The sequence below is a fragment of the Haliotis rubra genome, unplaced genomic scaffold (assembly GCF_003918875.1).
Source record: "Haliotis rubra isolate DU_JTF1 unplaced genomic scaffold, ASM391887v1 Scf97, whole genome shotgun sequence".
Classification (NCBI taxonomy): domain Eukaryota; kingdom Metazoa; phylum Mollusca; class Gastropoda; order Lepetellida; family Haliotidae; genus Haliotis; species Haliotis rubra.
The window spans coordinates 596920-620982 of record NW_025767712.1 but is presented as its reverse complement, the minus strand read 5'-3'; the positions used below and the strand labels follow the sequence as shown (position 1 = coordinate 620982).

At 41.0% G+C, this 24063-nt stretch overlaps 1 protein-coding gene across 1 annotated transcript in view; it reads left to right on the top strand.

The window, feature by feature from the left end:
* The first annotated feature begins 16932 nt into the window (after positions 1-16932).
* The window catches only part of LOC124265309 (myosin light chain kinase, smooth muscle-like), a 44550-nt gene continuing 37419 nt past the window's right edge, over positions 16933-24063 (top strand). The window contains 1 exon segment of the mRNA XM_046700101.1: positions 16933-17031. The gene's annotated coding sequence lies outside the window, so the exon portion shown is untranslated.

Genomic DNA, 24063 nt, shown 5'->3' with positions numbered 1-24063 from the left:
GTACTCTACACTGGGTAGAAAGATCTTAGTGATCCCAGTTAAATGGCCAGTATAGTTATCAAAGTGTTGACTCGTCACGCCCAACACCCAGGTTCTATTTCAATGCTGGTACTCTACACTGGGTAGAAAGATCTTAGTGATCCCAGTTAAATGGCCAGTATAGTTATCGAAGTGTTGACACGTTACGCCCAACACCCAGGTTCTATTTCAATGCTGGTACTCTACACTGGGTAGAAAGATCTTAGTGATCCCAGTTAAATGGCCAGTATAGTTATCAAAGTGTTGACACGTTACGCCCAACACCCAGGTTCTATTTCAATGCTGGTACTCTACACTGGGTAGACGGATCTTAGTGATCCCAGTTAAATGGCCACTATAGTTATCGAAGTGTTGACGCGTTACGCCCAACACCCAGGTTCTATTCCAATGCTGGTACTCTATACTGGGTAGACGAATCTGAGTGATCCCAGTAAAATGACCAGTATAGTTATCAAAGTGTTGACTCGTCACGCCCAACACCCAGGTTCTATTTCAATGCTGGTACTCTACACTGGGTAGAAAGATCTTAGTGATCCCAGTTAAATGGCCAGTATAGTTATCAAAGTGTTGACTCGTCACGCCCAACACCCAGGTTCTATTTCAATGCTGGTACTCTACACTGGGTAGAAAGATCTTAGTGATCCCAGTTAAATGGCCAGTATAGTTATCAAAGTGTTGACTCGTCACGCCCAACACCCAGGTTCTATTTCAATGCTGGTACTCTACACTGGGTAGAAAGATCTTAGTGATCCCAGTTAAATGGCCAGTATAGTTATCGAAGTGTTGACACGTTACGCCCAACACCCAGGTTCTATTTCAATGCTGGTACTCTACACTGGGTAGAAAGATCTTAGTGATCCCAGTTAAATGGCCAGTATAGTTATCAAAGTGTTGACACGTTACGCCCAACACCCAGGTTCTATTTCAATGCTGGTACTCTACACTGGGTAGACGAATCTTAGTGATCCCAGTTAAATGGCCACTATAGTTATCGAAGTGTTGACGCGTTACGCCCAACACCCAGGTTCTATTCAATGCTGGTACTCTATACTGGGTAGACGAATCTGAGTGATCCCAGTAAAATGACCAGTATAGTTATCAAAGTGTTGACTCGTCACGCCCAACACCCAGGTTCTATTTCAATGCTGGTACTCTACACTGGGTAGAAAGATCTTAGTGATCCCAGTTAAATGGCCAGTATAGTTATCAAAGTGTTGACTCGTCACGCCCAACACCCAGGTTCTATTTCAATGCTGGTACTCTACACTGGGTAGACGAATCTTAGTGATCCCAGTTAAATGGCCACTATAGTTATCGAAGTGTTGACACGTTACGCCCAACACCCAGGTTCTATTCAATGCTGGTACTATATTCTGGGTAAACGGATCTTAGTGATCCCAGTTAAATGGCCAGTATAGTTATCAAAGTGTTGACTCGTCACGCCCAACACCCAGGTTCTATTTCAATGCTGGTACTCTACACTGGGTAGAAAGATCTTAGTGATCCCAGTTAAATGGCCAGTATAGTTATCAAAGTGTTGACACGTTACGCCCAACACCCAGGTTCTATTTCAATGCTGGTACTCTACACTGGGTAGACGAATCTTAGTGATCCCAGTTAAATGGCGACTATAGTTATCGAAGTGTTGACACGTTACGCCCAACACCCAGGTTCTATTCCAGTGCTGGTACTATATTCTAGGTAAACGGATCTTAGTGATCCCAGTTAAATGGCCAGTATAGTTATCGAAGTGTTGACTCGTCACGCCCAACACCCAGGTTCTATTTCAATGCTGGTACTCTACACTGGGTAGAAAGATCTTAGTGATCCCAGTTAAATGGCCAGTATAGTTATCAAAGTGTTGACTCGTCACGCCCAACACCCAGGTTCTATTTCAATGCTGGTACTCTACACTGGGTAGAAAGATCTTAGTGATCCTAGTTAAATGGCCAGTATAGTTATCGAAGTGTTGACACGTTACGCCCAACACCCAGGTTCTATTTCAATGCTGGTACTCTACACTGGGTAGAAAGATCTTAGTGATCCCAGTTAAATGGCCAGTATAGTTATCAAAGTGTTGACACGTTACGCCCAACACCCAGGTTCTATTTCAATGCTGGTACTCTACACTGGGTAGACGAATCTTAGTGATCCCAGTTAAATGGCCACTATAGTTATCGAAGTGTTGACGCGTTACGCCCAACACCCAGGTTCTATTCCAATGCTGGTACTCTATACTGGGTAGACGAATCTGAGTGATCCCAGTAAAATGACCAGTATAGTTATCAAAGTGTTGACTCGTCACGCCCAACACCCAGGTTCTATTTCAATGCTGGTACTCTACACTGGGTAGAAAGATCTTAGTGATCCCAGTTAAATGGCCAGTATAGTTATCAAAGTGTTGACACGTTACGCCCAACACCCAGGTTCTATTTCAATGCTGGTACTCTACACTGGGTAGACGAATCTTAGTGATCCCAGTTAAATGGCCACTATAGTTATCGAAGTGTTGACACGTTACGCCCAACACCCAGGTTCTATTCCAATGCTGGTACTATATTCTAGGTAAACGGATCTTAGTGATCCCAGTTAAATGGCCAGTATAGTTATCAAAGTGTTGACTCGTCACGCCCAACACCCAGGTTCTATTTCAATGCTGGTACTCTACACTGGGTAGAAAGATCTTAGTGATCCCAGTTAAATGGCCAGTATAGTTATCAAAGTGTTGACACGTTACGCCCAACACCCAGGTTCTATTTCAATGCTGGTACTCTACACTGGGTAGACGAATCTTAGTGATCCCATTTAAATGGCGACTATAGTTATCGAAGTGTTGACACGTTACGCCCAACACCCAGGTTCTATTCCAGTGCTGGTACTATATATTCTGGGTAAACGGATCTTAGTGATCCCAGTTAAATGGCCAGTATAGTTATCGAAGTGTTGACTCGTCACGCCCAGCACCCAGGTTCTATTTCAATGCTGGTACTCTACACTGGGTAGAAAGATCTTAGTGATCCCAGTTAAATGGCCAGTATAGTTATCAAAGTGTTGACTCGTCACGCCCAACACCCAGGTTCTATTTCAATGCTGGTACTCTACACTGGGTAGAAAGATCTTAGTGATCCCAGTTAAATGGCCAGTATAGTTATCAAAGTGTTGACACGTTACGCCCAACACCCAGGTTCTATTTCAATGCTGGTACTCTACACTGGGTAGAAAGATCTTAGTGATCCCAGTTAAATGGCCAGTATAGTTATCAAAGTGTTGACACGTTACGCCCAACACCCAGGTTCTATTTCAATGCTGGTACTCTACACTGGGTAGACGAATCTTAGTGATCCCAGTTAAATGGCCACTATAGTTATCGAAGTGTTGACACGTTACGCCCAACACCCAGGTTCTATTCCAATGCTGGTACTATATTCTAGGTAAACGGATCTTAGTGATCCCAGTTAAATGGCCAGTATAGTTATCAAAGTGTTGACTCGTCACGCCCAACACCCAGGTTCTATTTCAATGCTGGTACTCTACACTGGGTAGAAAGATCTTAGTCATCCCAGTTAAATGGCCAAGTATAGTTATCAAAGTGTTGACACACGTTACGCCCAACACCCAGGTTCTATTTCAATGCTGGTACTCTACACTGGGTAGACGAATCTTAGTGATCCCAGTTAAATGGCGACTATAGTTATCGAAGTGTTGACACGTTACGCCCAACACCCAGGTTCTATTTCAATGCTGGTACTCTACACTGGGTAGAAAGATCTTAGTGATCCCAGTTAAATGGCCAGTATAGTTATCAAAGTGTTGACTCGTCACGCCCAACACCCAGGTTCTATTTCAATGCTGGTACTCTACACTGGGTAGAAAGATCTTAGTGATCCCAGTTAAATGGCCAGTATAGTTATCGAAGTGTTGACACGTTACGCCCAACACCCAGGTTCTATTTCAATGCTGGTACTCTACACTGGGTAGAAAGATCTTAGTGATCCCAGTTAAATGGCCAGTATAGTTATCAAAGTGTTGACACGTTACGCCCAACACCCAGGTTCTATTTCAATGCTGGTACTCTACACTGGGTAGAAAGATCTTAGTGATCCCAGTTAAATGGCCAGTATAGTTATCGAAGTGTTGACTCGTCACGCCCAACACCCAGGTTCTATTCCAATGCTGGTACTCTATACTGGGTGGAACAATCTTTGTTAACTCTGTGAAAAGGCTTGAGTAGTGCATAGAGCGATGTAAAACCCAACTCTTGACTCACACTCTAAGCAACGACAGACACACAACTGCATCTTTGTAAAAGATCAACATGGCACAGAGGAGTGGAGACTGACTCCGGTATCGCGCTCAGTTCGGATGCTGATTATTATCGTCATCGTGTCTACCAATCTTATTTTATCATTAACCGTACATATTAGCCATGGATAACTGTTTAATTGACCATTCTTCAATATAGCAAAACAGTTGAAACAGCGATGCCAACTGGTTATCCATTCGTGGGAAGAAAACGTGTATATTTTATGTCCGCTTCGATTAGTTCACCTGCATCCTTGCACCTGAGTGAGTAGTTACTATTATTTTATTATTTTTGGATATTTATATAGCGCACATATCCACGCATTAGTGCATGCCCATTGTAGCAGGATTCGTGGCAAGGGGATACCATAAACGAGGCTCATACATCATAACCAGGTGGTAACCGAACCAGGTACTTCAACACGATGAGCCAACGTTTTAACTACTTCACTACAAAAGTATTTGTATGTTTCTGTTTACATAATTGAGAGTTTACCTTTTCCGACTGATCCGTCCATGGTGAGCAGGAGTTTTTGAGATTGATACGCAACAGATTCAGATCAAAACAGTTACGAAAATAGCTAATTCGTTTGAAACCATAACAAAGGCCATCTATTGTTAACAGAGTTGCAAGAGTTCTCTCCCTTTAATCACAAACGTTTCACTAGCCATACCACATTTGTTCTGTAGTTCCATTATCTGTTTTACTTGCTCATAGAGGTAACTCAACGTTACAGGAAAACAGACATTAGATATAATACAAATTACATACAATTCATTATCAAATTTTTCATTAAATAGTATTCAAATTCTCGAATCAAATATTTTCAAGGCGCTTCAGAATCCGTCTTTGTTTGCGGTAAGTATCAGTGGGTGAGTGAGTGAGTTTAGGTTTACGCTGCCTTTAGCAATATTTCAGCAATATCACGGCAGGGGACACCAGAAATTAGCTTCATGTATTGTACCCATGTGGCGAATCGACCCGGGTCTTCTGCGTGATGAGCGAACGCATTAACAACTAGGCTACCCTACTGCCCCTGGTGTCAGAGGGACAGAGCTGGAGTTAAGTAAGACTAATGCTTAGTCTCTGAATATATATAATTTTGATAGTAACAAACAAGCCTATGTATATTGAAAAGGAGCCCTAGAAAGACCAGAGGAAATCTAGACTTGCTTCATTTAGGCCTTTAGCACTGCAGAGAGGGCTTGGCAGTAGGGGAAATAATGTGGTTCAGGGACTGTGAGACAGACTAGAGTTAAGTATTCGCAGACATTCAGCTGTCTCCCAGTCGTACAACACCGCGTGGTGTTAGACACATCTGTCTGATGATACTGATGCTTGACTGACCCAGACATTCATGGACACTGAGTACTTGTGTCAGACAGACATAAAGACCCACAGCGTGATGCTGCATGTGCTGACTGTCTTGATTGCCCAAAATAAGCACCGCCTGCAGCTGATGGCATTTCAAGAACAGGATACAACCTTTGCAGAGTAACAAACTCTTTGAGATAACCAGCGAGGGCATTTGTATCACCACGGTATTAAGTGAGTGTGAGTTTAGTTTTACGCCGCTTTTAGCAATATTCCAACAATATCGCGGCGGGAGACACCAGAAATGGGCTTCACATACTGTGCCCATGTGGGGAATCGAACCCGGGTCTTCGGCGTGACGAGCGAACGCCTTAACCACAAGACTACCCCGCCTTCACCACCACGGTATTAAAAATACCGTTGCCAATATAAACTCATGTCCAAAAGAAACGATACCAAATATTTTTTTCAATATTTTTAAATTAATGATACTTTTTGGAGAAAAAACATATTTCTGTGTATCCCACGTTCCTAACCAAACGTATTCGATCGAAAAAACCGGTAACATTTATTCACTTAAGAAGCAATCGCACGAATACTCAAAATGACGTTAAGTCGTGTAGCACGAAATGCACGTGCAGATGAACTGTACAAAACTGCTGGTCCGACACGTTGTGCCCACAGCAGTAAAAAGCACACAAAAGAAATGGCATGTTTGACAGCGATCGAGAGAGAAAGAGCCGTTGGAATGGTCCGACAGGGAGCATCACACGCCGCTGTAGCAAGAACGTTTGGATGCGCGCGCATAACCGTTACCAGGTTAATGCGACGGTTGCGTCAAACAGGCCGAGCAACAGACAGGCCGAGAAGCGGGAGACCCCGGGTGACCACGCCTATTCAAGACAACCACATCCGGTTACTTCACCTACGTAACCGCTTCGTTCCTGCGACGTTAACGGTGGCGACGGGACTGGGACACCAGATCAGTCGACAAACCTTCTACGGGAGACTGCAGGCACATGGTATCCGTGCACGTCGCCCCTACCGCGGAGTCTACCTGACACGTCAAAACAGAGTCAACCGATTGATATGGGCCAGGCGTGTTCGGCGGTGGCAACGTCGAAACTGGGCACGTGTCTTGTTTTCGGACGAAAGCCGGTTTTGCCTTTACAAGAACGATGGTCGGCAGCGAGTATACCGAAGAGTTCGTGAACGTTTGGCGCCGAACTGCATCCAGCAAGTCCATGCATTTGGAGGCGAAGGTGTAATGGTGTGGGGAGGTAACTGCGGTGATGTGTAAACGAGGCTCGTCATTATTCGGGGGAACCTGAATGCACAGCGTTACCAGGATGAGCTTTTACGACCAGTCGTGCAGCCATTCGTCCAACAGCATCCAGGAGGAATCGTGTTCCAGCACGATAACGCTAGGCCTCATACGGCAAGATTGACCCAGAACTTCCTTGCCAAAGCCAACATACAGGTTTTGCCATGGCCAGCGTGTTCACCAGATTTGAATCCCATTGAGCACATATGGGATCACCTCAATCAGAAAATCAGAAAACGCCCTGCGCCCCCCAGCCAACCTCCAACAATTGGAACATTGTCTCGAGGATGAGTGGCAGCGAATCACCCCTAACGTCATCCGACGTTTGACGTCATCAGCTCGGAGGCGTGTCATGGCATGTATCGCAGCTACTGGTGGACATACCCGGTACTAAAGTGGCGTTAAGACTAGCCTCCTCCACTGTGCTAAAATGAAATTTCAATTTTGGGCACCACACTTAGTTTAAAGCCCTGTGTTAATGATTGTAAATCTTTGATTGCCATGACTTTTTGTACACATGCCGTAAAATCATTTATCTAATGAAAGATATCAATTTGAAATGTCTATGTTGTTTTGTTTTCATTTAGTGATCTTTGAAACACGTGGTATCGTTTCTTTTGGACACTAGTTTACATAACAGTGCATGACAATAATACATACAATTGCATTATTCGACGTGAAGACAAAGTCTGAACCATCCACTCAGGCATATTTATTCTACAGAAAGCCAACCGACCTATGCTATATCAGTATATATATCCGTACCTATTATTCATTAACTTGTAACGGTAAGAGTTCCCTACGTACCCCCACCTAATTTTTAAAAAAAATACAAAGATATACAAGCAATGAAAAGTACCTCATAAAATAGGCGTAAGGAACTCTTTCCCTTGTAAATGTGTGAAGCCAATTTCTGGTGTCCCCCGCCGTGATGTTGCTGGAATATTGCTAAAAGCGGCGTAAAACCAAACTCAGTCAGTCAGTCTTTCCCTTGTAAAAATATTAATCCGAACGATTTCACTGTCAACGATACTGTCCTGATTAAAAAGGTTTCGCCTTATACAGAATTATTGAAATGTGTTACAGAACATGACGTCTTCTGTGACATGATTAACTGCATCGCCTTAGACGGGTGAGAAATATACGTCTGGTTGTAGGCTAACACATTCTTTATTAAATGAGGCCATAGTGGGTTTATCAATATTTGATCATGCCAAAGTGTGTCTCGTACAACCCTAGCTTGTAAAGGCAATTCCATCATATATGCACACATTGATAATGAATTCCGGTATTAAATTAGCAATTACTTTGATATAGGCTCGGATATTTCTTCTACAGAACAGATCACTTGTACAAGCAGGCAGGACTTCCTCAATGGGTTTATAAACATATTTACAGACTTGACTGTGATCTTGTACTGGCATATTGAACTAGCAGCTCCCTGTAACTCATCGTTCAACAATAACACTCTTGCTCGTCCATTTTGTTCCATTGCGTCCATTAAAAAACCCGTATCACCAATACAGTCCTCCTTTGAAGACCTTTGATGAAAATGATGAGTGATGATTTTGAAATAGAAAATAAGCAAAATATTTCAAAATGATGCAAACTGCTTCCCGTGTACGTCATTCACAAAGTTAGGTTCGTTGATGAATATAGGTGGTGAAGGTCATATGATTAATGTAATGAGGTTATGTGACCTTGACCTTTACGTGGCTAAAAAATCGTAAACCAGTACCTAATACTGCTGTGACGGGTTGGCAGTTATCGAATTAAATATATCCAAATTTATAGATCTATAGATTAGATATGTCCCAGTTTAACCAAAGTATTAAAAATATTGACATAAACCGTTCCGAATTTAAGTATACTTATACATCGAAATAGAAGTTATATCAAACAGCTGTCGTTCCATTTCCCTAGTTTCTAAGATGCTTCGGTGAAAGATCATACGCGCCGACAGTACTTTATCAGACGATAATGTGCACTTTTTGCATTACGTCACAATGCAATGCCATTCTAGCCTGCCCCCTCGTAATCGAACAATTTTGCATTACGTCACAATGTAAGCGACGTCACGATGCATGTCAGTTGTCATCGCCTCGTACAGCCTCCTACAGTAAACTACTCCGTTGCATGCCGTTTCTTGGTTTGCAGTTGCTTCACGCAGCTAACGTCACTGGTGGAAGCATTACGTTTATGTTTTGCGACGTTTAAAGTGTCTCAATTCGACTCACAAGTGTTCAGCGACACGGTAACGTTCGCAATGTTTACATTCCCACAATGCAGTCGTGGAATGTCGCTTGACTACACAGCTTCATCTGGATGTACTGATCCAAACTTACGTTGATAATAGAAATGCGACGTTCATATTGCCCCATATGGTTTACGTTGATCACAGATGTAATTAAAATAAATTAGAGAAGATATTTAATCCGAACGTAAACCGTCATCAAACTGTTTATCATTTGTTTTTTTCTGGTAACGTATGTCTTAACGTAGGGGGACAGACACATCAATAGAACAGCGCGCCAGTTAGCCCTGTGCGAGGATTCTTAATTTAGGTCACCGACACCGTCGTTTGTTTTCTGCCTTAGATTAATCGTAATTATCCTTAGAAAGTATTAAATTTGGCATCTTAGAAAAGAAATACAGTTCGCTCTACCACCATGTATAGTGTAATAAAGCACACTTTCGCCCTGAATTATCATAGTTAAAGCACGACGACGCTTCATTTTCTTCGTATATATGATAACTTTCAATTTAATAGAGCAGAAATATATTCATGGTAAGTCTTGACAAATACCTTTATATCATACTCTTTATACCTCCATGTCGTACTGAAGAGACAGTTAAGTTAGTTTTATCATACAATTAAATATAGAAGATTTCTTATAAAATGGTTCTGAAAAAAAGCAGTTACAGTGTGAACATTATTTGATATATGTTATACGATCAGTACACCGCGTATGTCTCACTTTATAACCCATCATTGCTTTTCATATGCATGTTAGCATTAATAACACACACACACACTGCACGCACACACACACGCACGCACACACACACACACTGCACGCACGCACACACGCACGCTGTTACTATAAAGTCTAGCTTGCATAACCATAACACCGATTAGAAAAATCACGTCAGTTTGAACCGACCGCCGCATCACATGAAAAGTCTTGCAAGCTAATTTTGTCCAGTTCTTACAGTTTAAGCCAGTTTTAAATAATTGTGCTCCATTAAGAGGTTGCTCCTTTATAAAACCTCAGACCAGCTTTGCAACTGAAAATTAGAAACAATAAAATACCCTAACAATTATTAGAAAATTAGAAACAATAAAATACCCTAACAATTATTAGAAAATTAGAAACAATAAAATACCCTTACTATTATTATTAATTATTAATATTATTTGAATAAAACATCTTACCTAAAACATATATATTTTCATGTGGTCTTTTAATAGTGACCTCATCCTGATTTATAAGCATCGCTGACGTTAATACATAGGCTCCTTACACCATCCAGTCGACAGCAAAGGTTACTGATTGTATATCACATCTTACAGTATGTGGGTGCAAACCTTCAAAGCACCACCGTGTATATTTATGTAATGTACGCAGCAAGACTTAGTGTTTTAGACCACGGTCCGATACCACTGCATGTGTTCCAGACATTTGCAGGTGTTTTACCCAACAGCTGTCTGAATGCGCTGAGCCAACAGTGGTCTATTTCCCATACACGCCTCCTTGGGAATAGGGCATGGCCAACTTGTGACGTCATTGATTCGCAGTGCATATGCTAATGACGCAAGTAACATACAGACAGGGTGACAGAATATATTTTGGTTTACCATTTTTTATAAAAAGATTAAAAACAGCTTAGGACATTGACTTGTGGGTACTCACTGATTTGTAACACTGAGATTTGATCTTACAATGACGTATGACAATGGGATATAGGTTAACGTCAAAGTGGGCATGGTCGCCATGTTTGTACGGTTATACTGGATTAGTTGCAGTGACTTAAGGCACAGCATTCTTAATGTTCTCACCATTGTAAAATTTTGACATTTGCAACAATTGTCTATCTTTGCCCTCATTCTTTCTCATATCTATGCAACAAGATCTTATGAAGAATGGTTTGTTTGTATGTTTGCGTATTGTTTAACGTCGCACTCAACAGTGTCCCAGCTACATGACGTCAGTCTAAATATGGAGTCTGGCCCTGATAATCCTGTGATTGACATCATGTATTGGGACCCGATGGCAAGTGTCAGCGAGCCTGCCCACCCGATCCCGTTAGTCGCCTCGTACGACAAGCATGTGTTACTGAGGACCAATTCTGGGTCTGAAGATGACCACTGTGGGTAGTCCTTCCATGTTAAGCTGACACGCCGTAATAAAACTGATATAATGTCCATAGCGACGTTACGTCAATCGCTGGACAACACAAATTTCACTTACAAATGTATCAACTTTTAATATTTAATAATAACACAAGGGACAATGCCATGTAATGACTACTTATGATATGTTTATGTATCGTTTTGAGCTGCATCCATTACAGCATCACATCTCAAGGTGCCGGATGCCGAGCATTATTAGCAAGGATTAAAAAAAACAACACAGAAAACTACCTATACTGTACTTATGTACTATGAAGCTACCTATACTGTACTACTGAGGTAAAGTCTGTAAACATAATTCTGGGAATAAAAACATGAAGAAAAAAAAAAGAATTAAAAAAAGTAAATTGATAAAAATATCCCAACGAATATTCTCGCATAGAGAGAAAAGGTATAATAATATGGATAACAAATTTACACGAAAAACAGAGAACATTCTATCATTTACCACATCGGACAGACCCTGCTTATATTTCTTTCTATCTGCTGGGATATAGCCTACAAATATTACAAAAAATATTCCCTCATTTGATACATCGACCAAACCCGAGAAAATCCATGTTTACTTTCGCTGTAGGATATGAGAGTCTCTGGTAGATAACGATCGATGTTTTCACCATAAGTTTCTTTGACCTTCAGAGTCGTACTTTGTGTCCGCTGACGTTGTATCGCGCTGCCGTCCCCGTGGGGTGGAGAACAGCTTCTCAAGCACAGCTTTGTGGGTACTGCGTAAAGAGTTATAACTCACAGCTAATACAGGAACTGCCGAGACACCCCATGTCTCTGATTACCTGGTAAAGGTCAGACACGTCGAGGGAGCCTCACCTAGACTCGGGATTCCTACCTACTGCTGAATCACCTGTGGAAGTATAGGGCTTGAGAACACGTATATATGCATTGTTTTACAACGGTCATGATCCTTTACATCGGAGATGTCGGTGACCTTGATTAGATAGGGCGATGTGTGGTCTTACTTTGATGTTTTGAGAAAATCTTTGATATATCTCTATGGCAAGTATATGCACTGTTTTCACAGTCTCTATGTAGCATTCCAGATGAATATGTCCCAAGTACTCCGTATTTATCGTGTGAACTGACTAATAGGATCTTGTGACTGTAGTTTGTGATGCAGATCGCCATTCTATTGTGACCATTTGATCGCATGGTTGGTTGTTTTACATATTGCTGATATAAGCAGAATAGCTTGAATACAGCTGGTTGCAGCGTACAACATGACTCATTCACTATGGAGATTACATAGAAAGTGATGAAGGTTCAACCAAGTGAATCCATAGGAAAATCAGAGATTTCAACTCGATCGAACATAATCGGGGATGTTCCTCGTAATCGATGTTCATGTTGTTGATCACTGAATTGTCTGGTCTAGACTTGATCATTTACAGACCGCCACAATATAGCTGGAATATTGTTGAGTGCGGCGTTAGACAACAATCAATCAATTATAACCACGGGCCCGAACATCACTATGTCCAACATATCGAAACAACCATACACATGACGTCACAGTGGTCAGAACCACCCAGGAACACACGGCACACTCTGTGGGCAACGTGGAGACAATGTATCAACTAAGATGGCGAAATAATAACTTGTTTAAATCGTTACAGAAAATGTTGGCCTCCTGTGTGACAACTTCTTGTTTCCATTAGGCAGCTAAAGTTCTTTTGAGGCGTGTGAAGATGATTATGCTACAAATATATAAATTAACTGAACTGAAAATTACTAAATGACAACTTTCAGTGTTATTCATATGTTTCATTGCACACGTTATTTCACTTCCTGGTGGAATATTTAAGCTATTGATACTGGGAATCTGTGACCTGTGTATATCATTGGGAAGCTAAACAATTACATACGGTCTTGGCAAACTTGAATGATACAGTCTACCGCCCTTAACTCATGTACTATTAAATTCGATTGTTTTAAACCCTTAAAGACTCTCCCTTAGACTAATGCTTAGTCTCTGAATATATATAATTTTGATAGTAACAAACAAGCCCATATCTCTGAACCTGAGGAAATCTAGACTTGCTTTATTTAGGGCTTTTAGCACCGCAGATGGGGCTTGGCAGTAGGGAAAATAATGTGGTTCAGGGACTGTGAGACAGACTAACTCTCCCTGTACATTTAACTCTTCCCAGGCAATTAACTGTATGAGGGTTTGAGCGTATCCTGAAGTCATTTAATCCAATGTACCTATTAATATGCGCCAACGCTTTAATAAAATGCAAGGTTCAAATGTGAAAAAGCAAAACAAAAAACTAAAAGCCCAATACATCAGGCTAGCTATTCTCGAATTGTTCGTAGCCCTACGAACATTCTTAACATTGGCTACCCAAAGTTTAACACATTGGCTACGATCAAAGTTAAGAATTCTTAGGGCTACGAAAGTTTCGAGAATAAGGGCCCAGGTGTATACCCGTGAATATGCGCTTTGGAATTGGTCTTCAGGAACCCATGCTTCAAAGGAGTGACTAACGAGATCGGGTGGTAAGGCTCGATGACTTGGTTGATGCATGTTCTCGTATCCCAATTGCGTAGGTCGATGCCAGTGACGTCAATCACTGAATTGTTTGGTCCGGACTCGATTATTTACTGGCCGCCGCTATATAGCCAGGATATTACCGAGGGTGGGGTTAAACTGCAGATTAGCAAACATAAAGTACATTACATAATGCATGTCCGAAATGTTGTATGTGGCAATTATGACTTGACAAACGTTCGAGTTGAGAGAACTGCTAATCGTGCTACAAGACGGCAGGAAGGGGAAGTGCGTGTTACCCTACACGGAATTGTGGGAAAATTGTTAGGGAATGAACTGATTTAATGGAGTGGAAATCTTACCCTTAAAATGTCATTAGTAAATGATAGTTTAATGACCGCATTGTACAACCCATGTATTTTAGTGTCGTCATTAACTAATGAAGTATTCAGAATTTCATGAACCTTAGGAATAGAGAATTCATCCAGCCCATTTTTGTAATGCAAAAAGTTAAATGAGACAAATCTAGATTCCGAATCTCCCCTCTCGCTGGGGTTCCTTTAAATGTTTATATTTTATTCTGTCCAAAATATTTCAGAGACAAGGCGTTTGTTCCTCGTTTGTTTGTTTTTGTCGTGTTTTAAGAAACACCGATAAATGTATTTCAAATTAACGGAACCTTCACCCAACCTACAGTATGGCCACGTGGAATACCATTAACACAAATTCCAAAAACACAAAGACCCTATAAAAGACCTTGTATGAGAGGGGCACAAGTGGTTGGTAAAAACTAAAGAAACATCACTCGACCCAATCCCCTCCTGAAATTGACCTGTCTACAAACCGACTATTTTTGTAGCAATGCAAAGATATACGTCAGTACTTATGGTAAACACTCAGTACAAATTTATTCTAACCACGTGAAATTGACATGCTTGCCATTGCTTACGCACGTGTGGCACGTAGTGTTACCACGTTCACACGCATGCGTTAATCGCCTCTCACAAATTAACAACTCAAAACTGGTTTCTTTTCCCCCCAACCACAATCATATGGGAGGTCCGTGAAAGTAAACACTTTATTATTATCGGGATAGGTTTTTCATCGCTCTTTGATGTATGAGTGATATTAGACTGATTTATAATGAGAAGGGACGCTGTATGAGGAATCGGATGTTGTTAAAGCAGTACACGCTTCTCGAATGAGTTATTGAGTGAGTGCTCGAGTGGGTGGGTGAGTGAGTGTCACGCCCCTCAGTATAGATGGTAAGATGTTTCATGGCATAGCAGCTAACTAGGCCTACTGCTGCTGTAACCACGACAGTTACTACGACAACTGCTGCTTATACCACCACCCCTACTACTACTACTATCATAGTTTATTATAGTTATGTGTCTACAAGCACGAATTGGGCAGGGTTCGCACAAACAAAGTATCATGATATTGGGAGAACAAACGATCTGTGAACTCCGATTCTGTACAGCGGATGGCGACAGCAGGCGTTCAGGCAATTTGTCATCCCCACTTTCAATGGGGGCGGTGGGGTAGCCTAGTGGTTAAAAGCGCTTGTTCGTCATGCCGAAGACCGAGTTCGATTCCCCACATGGGTACAATGTGTGAAGCCCATTGCTGGTGTTTCAATCGTGATATTGCTGGAATATTGCTAAAATCAGCGTAAAACTAAACTACACCCACTCACTCATACTTAACACGGGGGTCATCACATGGTTTCGTCTTTGGCGACGGAATTCACTGACGATTTTCTGAAATGACCTGTCACGTTGTACTGAGGCTATTTCCACATCTGATTAGACTTGAGATAGTCAGCTAGATCAAAAAGGGAAACTCGCTGACCATTGACGTCGGTCATTATGTAGCCCCTTAGGCCCAGTTTAACTGACAGATGTTAGTTTATCTTAAAACTCCTTACGGCGGCCTGTAGATGAATCGAGTCTCTATGACATAAGCAACACGCTATCAGCCATTCACCTTGTCTGACCACCTACCCGACCCATAGACTGTCTCAGTCCCTGAGCCACATTATTTTCCTTTCTGCCCAGCTCTTTCATTCTTCAGTGCTGAAGTCCTAAATGAAGCAAGTCTAGATTTATTCAGGTTCAGGTTCTGAATCACCCATCTTACTGGGCTCAATTTTCAATTTATGGAAAGTTCAAATCTGAGAATATATCTTTACATTCTTTTAATTCTGTCTCGGATATAACTTGATACACCTGTTTTTTTGTTGTAGATATGTTGAACCATCTGCTTGTAATATGTTGCGGTAATTCCTTCACCTACACGTCCAACAGTATTCCTGCACACAACGACACATATCATATGTTTATTCCACATTAGTCTGTCTCGCAGGACAGGGTTTATAGACATCAGTGTACTGTATGCTATAGCAGGCAGTGGCAGACCTTCCTAACAGGTTGATCCATAGCCCCAGCAGTAGTATGTCTCGCAGTACCTGAACCACATTATTTTCCCTTCCGTCCAGCCCTTTCTGCAATGCTAAAGCTCTAGAAGAACCAAGATTTCCTCAGGTACTGAATTTCCCTTTTCAATGGGTCTCCTTTTATAAATTAAAAGGAATTATTTATTTCAATCCATATTATATATGTTCAGAGACTAAGCGTCAGTCTAATTGTATGTGATCCCTCGTTGGTCCGACAGACTCGTTTTACTCATATTTGGCTAAAATATCAGCAGGATTGTGTCCCATTAGCGGAAACAAACAGAATGCGCTAAAGTAATAACGAGACGATATTGACATCAGGTTTAAATGGTTTATGTAAAAAAGGTGCTAATTAGTTTCACATTCCTACGCTTAAACAATAACAAATACTCATACTCTTATTTTAGCATTCTAAAAATTGCTGAGACAAGATAGTCAGCAAACATGAAGGACCATATACAAGTGTAACACTTACTGCTATAAACGTCAAGTTTGTTTAAAGTTAAATGTCAAAGTGCCATGCTTGAGGGGCTTTAAGTTGAACACGGCATGTTCCCTAAACTGCAGGTAAACATAACCTACATACCGTTGTAATACGTTACCCCTTGGGACTCTTTAACAAAACGGACTATAGCCACTGTGTATGGCTTGTGACCTACAAACAACCGGGTAACAGGTAAGCAACTTCAGTTGACAAACAATCTTTAACATCCTGCGATTGATTTTACGTAATTTATGTCTGACAGCGAACGTTTATGTGAAATTGACAAACTCCGTGCAGCACGCTTGTAACTGAATTGAGTTTGACAGCTGTCAAGGCGTGTTGGGTGTCTATTTCAGTGATGACATTGGACTCTTGTCGCTGCGTCGGCAAGTTGTATACAATGTTTCCATAATCACCAGGTGGTATATATGCATGTAAGTACATATTTCTTATGTTACGCAAAATGTCCCCTCAACACTGATGCTTGTTTACTCGTGCGGAAAAGGTGACATGTTTTGGATGAAGTTCAGCTATGCGGAGGGCTTACGTCAGTCACTTCATGGTTGACTGACAACAACGCTGTGTTGTAATAGACATGATACTATCGTTGGCTTAACGCTAAGTATCTCGGGGTCAGTAAAAGTGTTCGTTCTTATGATGACATGTATTTATGTATTGTTGTATATTGGCCTGCGTTTTGATCATCTGTGTATGCGTGTTTGTCAAGGTAAATATCAATTTCCGCGTATAGAATTTCAGTTGACGTCCAAACACAAGCATAGAATGACATTTCCTCGTTCAAGCCTTTAAAGCCATACCTTATGTAAATTGATTACGGTTGTTGTATATGTTAAGAACAATGCAGTTTCGGTGTAAGGACGGATCCTTGATAACCTAGTGGCTGCAAGAGTTGTATGATCCCCAGGGAGTTGAGATTGACAATACGATGTGCTGTTGAGATTGACATCCAGTGAACGAGGGAAAAGCTAAGGCCTTTGAGCAGCTGAATTGGATATCGGCGCTATACAAATGTTATTATGTAATGTAAAGTAACCTGTCGCTGGTTGTAAGAGTAACTGGATCGACTTTCATAGATTGCGTTCTCTCGTACAGATGACGGTGTTGTTCATCATATCAATCACATGTTTGTCCAGTCCAAACTGTATCAAGTTACATGTCGCCGGCATATAGTTGGAATATTGCGGCGATAAACCACAAACGAAGAATCTGTTTAATTAACGGCGTAAACTATAACATGAAATAGATTGTGAAGTGGTGATGGCGATGGTTAAGTGACCACATAGGAGCTAGGGTGATTCATGACTTACACTAGCTGAAATAAAGTACGATTTAAATCAGATTGAATTTAGCTTTAATTTACACTTGTCACTGTAGCTGGTCCAACTTTGAAATGTACAACGGCGATTAGAGCAGCGGATGTCACGCTGAAATGTACACCATCCGTCATGACTATCATCATCTGAGCGTACAATGATTTCCTTGTGTCCCTGTGACGCCCATAAGTGCAGGTTAGTGTAATGTTACCTGGATCACGGTGAATCAAATTGGCCGTGTAGATTCGCTACACTTTAAACCGCCGCATAAATCAAGCCGGGTATCATAACACAAGTACCGTAAATATTACTAAAATCAGTACTAGTGATTGCACTTAATGCTACCTTCAGGTGATGAAAAAGGTTTTGTGAAAATCAGCACCATTATTTTTGTAGATGGTAATTCCTTTTTAGAAGCAACGGTTATATTGGTCGAATTGTTTTTCTCCATTTGTGTGAAAAACGTTGTGCTGTCGATGGTTTTGACATGAAAAGTAACGCAGGAATAATAGAGACAGAAGTCTGTCGCACAGGCCATCAACTACAATATTTTCTCTTTCGCCTAGCCCTTTCTGCAATTGGGGCGGTGGGGCACCCTAATGGTTAAAGAGTCCGCTCGTCACGCTGAAGACCCGGGTTCTATTCCCCCATGGGTACAATGTGTGAAGCCCATTTCTGGTTTCCCGTCATGATATTGCTGGAATATTGCTAAAAGAGGCAGAAAAAAACATAGTCACCCACTTTCTGCAATTCTGAACCCTAGATGAAACAAGTCTAGATTTACACTGGTTCTGAATCTCCCGTCTCACTTTCAGTTTAAAAGGAATTGTTGCTTTCTATCAAACTTATATGTATACTCTAAACGCTAGTCTATAGAGATAGATGCCGAGATAAATACCTGCTTTCTAACTTGAATTGTGTTGCCTTAAAGACATACATAAAGCTATGCTCGGGAACGGAATACTGTTCTCATGAACTAGACATTACAACATACATAAATCAAGGTGATGCAACATTTCATTGATATTCTAATCAAAGGGGTCATTAGTTTGAGAGCTATATACATGTCTACTATCACTGAAACTTTAACCCATGCCAATAATGGTTGTCACCCCCTTCAATTTTTTTAATTGGAGGGGGTGTGAGGATGTGAGGTGTGTGGGGGTTGGGGTGGGGAGGGGTGACAACCATTATTGGCATGAGTGTATGTAAAGTGGTATGTGTACAGTTGTTCTTAAATTGAAACATGCCATATCCATTCTCGAAATATTTAGCAACTTTCTCAAAAGACGAATTCCAGTCATAAAGAATAAACTGTGCTTTCATCATATCAGCGGGTGATTCAGTAGAGATTTTAATCTGAGAAATTAGTTCAGCGGCAAGTACTATCAATGAATCTTGATATCAGAATGACAATGAGCATGGTCATGTCTGGAGAAGTTTACAAGCAGTGTCGACACAGTGTCGACACAGTGTTGACACAGTGTTATTCTGGTGATCGTGTCGTGCCAGAGTGTCGAGATATAGTACTCCAATGTTGACACAAGGTATGGTTCATGCCGCCCTCCACATTGTCAGGCTTAACCTCTACTTCATGCATGCGTTACCGGCATTGTAATTTATTACGGGGCCCTGTTAAGGTTCAGTTTCACCGTCCACGTACGTACATGACAGGCAATAGGCACACGAAAGTAATAATTTTGAGAATGTGAATGAATAAGTTATGGACCGTTCATAATTTATGGCTATGGGTGGGGTGGGGTGGGGTGGGGTGGTGGTGATGATTTTTATGGAGAAGCATGTACAATGTGAAAGACCCCCCTAAAATTTATGTACAAAAAAGTGATCCCCACCCCTTGCATGTCATGTACAAAATCGGGGAAAATCGATCGTTTCTCCCCAATAGGGCCTTAGTATATGAATGCTTATTCTGCTAAGTGTATGTAGTGGGGCCCCATGTAGGGGTGGGGGCTTTGTGTGAGTGACAGAAGAATGTATAGCTGGGACAAGTTATTAACAGCCTCTGTATGTAAATGGGGGACTTCGCACATTCATTCTTGACATCTATAATCAGTTTCACTATTTGTGAAGGTAAAAGTCGTCAGGTGTGATTATCAACATGCATGTGTAACCAGGTGTAGTATTGAACAAGCTGAATGAATATGGAGAAAAGGACACATCAACAACTGAAAGGACATGCACAATCTAATATATCAATGAGGATAATATTTATATATCGTCATGTATGTTATCGAATGTGTTCATATGAATTAGAAGTAGAATTTGTTCATTTTAACAACTGCATGTGGGTGACTTATAACCAAATGTACAGGTGAGGCAACAATCCGAACAATTTATGACTATCCATAGAACTTGGTTTTCCTTCATCTTTACAACTTCTAAAATGCCTCAAAGAAACAATCCGAAGGCTGATTTCAGAGGCTTGCAGGAAGCATCATTTCTATATTTGAACATTAGCAGATTTTCAAAACTTGCAAGGTTTTTAAAGGAAAAGGACAAGCTGTCAATATATGAACATGTATAAAATCTCCAGTGACATTTCCAGTATCCAGAAGTACCTTATTATTCTCCATCCTTTCACATTTCAGACCAACTCGACTGTTTCTACCTCAAGGCAGTATTATATCATGCTGTCATCTGTTGATCGTCTATCAGCCTTTCTACATGCTTCTGCTGGGGTAGACTAACGCTTAGTCTCTGAATATATATAATTTTGATTGTAACAAACAAACCCATTTAAATTGAAAAGGAGCCCCAGGGATACCAGAGATTCAGATGAAATCTAGACTTGCTTCATTTAGGGCTTTAGCATTGCAGAGAGGGCAAGGCTGTAGGGAAAATAATGTGGTTCAGGGACTGTGAGACATAATACTGCTGGGGCTATGGATCAACCTGTTAGGAAGGCCTGCTATAGCATACAGTACACTGATGTCTATAAACACTGTCTATAAGTCAATCTGGACTGATGCACACCACATTTACTACAAAGACATGCTGTTTTTTTCTATGATGATTTGTATGACTACAGCACACTGCCGTTTTGTATTGGCAAGGCACTACACTGAACTGATGCTTACAAAATATAGCTGATATATAAAGTAAGAATATAGTTTAGGTTAGAAGTCATTCAGTCAGTCATGCATTCATGCACACACATGTAAATTCTAGACTAACGCTTAGTCTCTGGATATATATTTTGATTGTAACAAATAAACCCATTTAAATTGAAAAGGAGCCCAAGGCAGACCAGAGATTCAAAACCTGAACCTGAGGAAATCTAGACTTGCTCCATTTAGGGCTTGCTACTGCAGGGAGGGCTGGGCTGTAGGGAAAATAGTATGGTTCATTGACTGTGAGACAGACTACCGGTAATGTAAATTCATTCATGTATATATAAGATGATTGTCTGGTTCAGACTTGACAATTTATAAGCCATCATAAAGCATGAATATTTTTGGGGTTGGATAAGGAAGGAAAGGAGTCAGTACATTCATCCGTCTTTGAGGGTATTGTGTCTGTGTCCTCAGATCCTTCAACTTGAGACGATTTACCAGGCAATTGTCCTGTGACCATCACACTGGCAATACCGCACTTTAGACAGGTTTGTTGTACAGTGTCTTCTGGTATTTCCTTCCATGCTTCCTACACATCAACTGGTGGGCGACTTTCATCGTTTGTGGCTTCTTGTGAAAGTGAAGTTGACCATCACTTGTCACACTGGATTTGAATGGTTTGTTCAGGCAGACATGCAGTGATGTACAGCGCCCAAGGATCACTGTCTGCTGTAACCTGCTGTCTGCCAACTTGTTCTTGTTCATCTCACCCACCTGAGCCCAGACTATGTCCCCAACAAGAAGGGACTTGCAACCTCTAGGTCTCTTCATCCTGAATTGTCGATACATCTCAACACCAGTGATTCCTCCATCAATCCTTTCTCTAGGACTACTCGGGTGGTCAGGTTGGCTGACTTTGTTGACACGTGTCATTGTATCCCACAGAAATTGCACAGATCGATGCTCATGCTGTTGATCATTGGATTGTCTGGTCCAGACACGATTATTTACAGACCTCCGTCATATAGCTGGAATATTGCTTAGCGGTGTAAAACTAAACTCACTCATTCTCTAGGGCTGTGGAGAACTTCCTCCACTGGGGGAACTTGTCTTAGGTGTTGTTTGCCATTTGAAAATAATCTTGGCCATGAGTTGATTTCCATCAGCCATACTTGCCTACACCATGGTGGAGTGTTGTTTCTCTGCTCCACAAGTATTCATCCATATTCCCATTCTGGCTTTTATCGTGGACTATTTGGTGTATTTCATGCAACACAACCTGATGTCAAAATTTGTTTTATTGCTGGAAGTCTCTGAGTTATGTGCTCTTCTGCCTCAGTAGCAGCTTAGATTTGGTCATCTCAGGGAACACAATCAAAACTTTCCAGAATCCTTGAATGACTTGAGACTCGGGGTCCTTCCTCATATGTAAGGGCTTGAAAGGGGTACCTGATCCTCTGCCTGGCATTCTTCATCTTGGCATCTCCTCCATTGATGGCTGAACTCTCTTCCAACTCCCAGTTGACGTTTTAATCATAAACTCATTCTAAGCAGCACAGTTATTTGAACTTTCAGCAGATCAGCATGTGCTTGAAACCAGTATCATGAATGAATAGTTGTCTCTCTGAACTCATGATGAGGAATGCCAAGTTAGGGTAGAAAGAATAAATATATTTATTTCATTGACTGGGAGACATTTGACTCAGATCCAAGCCAGACATATGTGGTCCTTTCTTCATTGGCTGTTCATGTCTTCTGAAGCCAATAACGGTTATCTGGGGACCAAAACTGCAAGTCTAACAGTAAACTGTGCATTAAACAATATTCTGTTTACTCAATGTACATATGTTAAAAATATTATCTTTAACTTAGGTCATTCTAAAACAGCATGAATTTGGTTTTCTTAAGAGATATACAGTGTTCGTTAAATATCATTACAGCTGGAGTAGACTAACAACTAGTCTCTGAAATGAACATACTTTACAGAAAAAAACAGCTCATAGTAAAAAAAAAAAGTATAATTAAAAGGAGCCCTGGTTGTGGAAATCTAGACTTGCCACATTTTCTAGACTTGCACTTTCTTGGATTTATTTTCTTCAGGGTCTGTAAGACAATACTACAGCTGGTGTAGAGGCTGAAGATAAGGCTTGAATGTTCAGAATGTTTTCAATATCTGTAGGCAGTTGTGTTTGGCATTTTTACAAAAACAGACTGATTGTTTATTATTTCCTTATATGCTCTGCTGAACATAGTTTTGTTGATCAAGCTCCCTGAAGTTTAAAGCTGGAAAGAAACAACTATATGATTAAAATCATGATATAAACTTCTCCCTGTATGTTACCTATGAGGAAGTTGTTCAATCTTAATGTCATTGTATGACCATTTTTGCTGTCCCCTGCTAAGATATTGCTGGAATATTTTTGGCTGTCCCTCACCAATGTCATAGTTTACTGATTCCGATGTTGATCTCATGAGGACAAGCCAGGATGTTGTCAAGGTGACCAGAAGCTAAAATATGTATAATTTAAATCTTAGACATACTACAGAATGTTAAAAAGTTACATTTTCAATAAAATGCAGGAATGTTTCTGTTTGTGCATTTGCAAAATTGTTGTAATCTCACCTGTAAACAAATGTATAACTTGGTCTGGTCTCAGGAAGGTGTAGCATATTTCTTCAGATTAGATATGTAAGCTAAATTATCAGCAGTTTGCTGAACACCTCCTGGAATGTAGGGAGATGTTGTAATGGCAAAACTTAAACTGTTTGTACAGACTAAGTGGCGCATCTCTCCTACAGCGTGGAGAAGGCTGTGG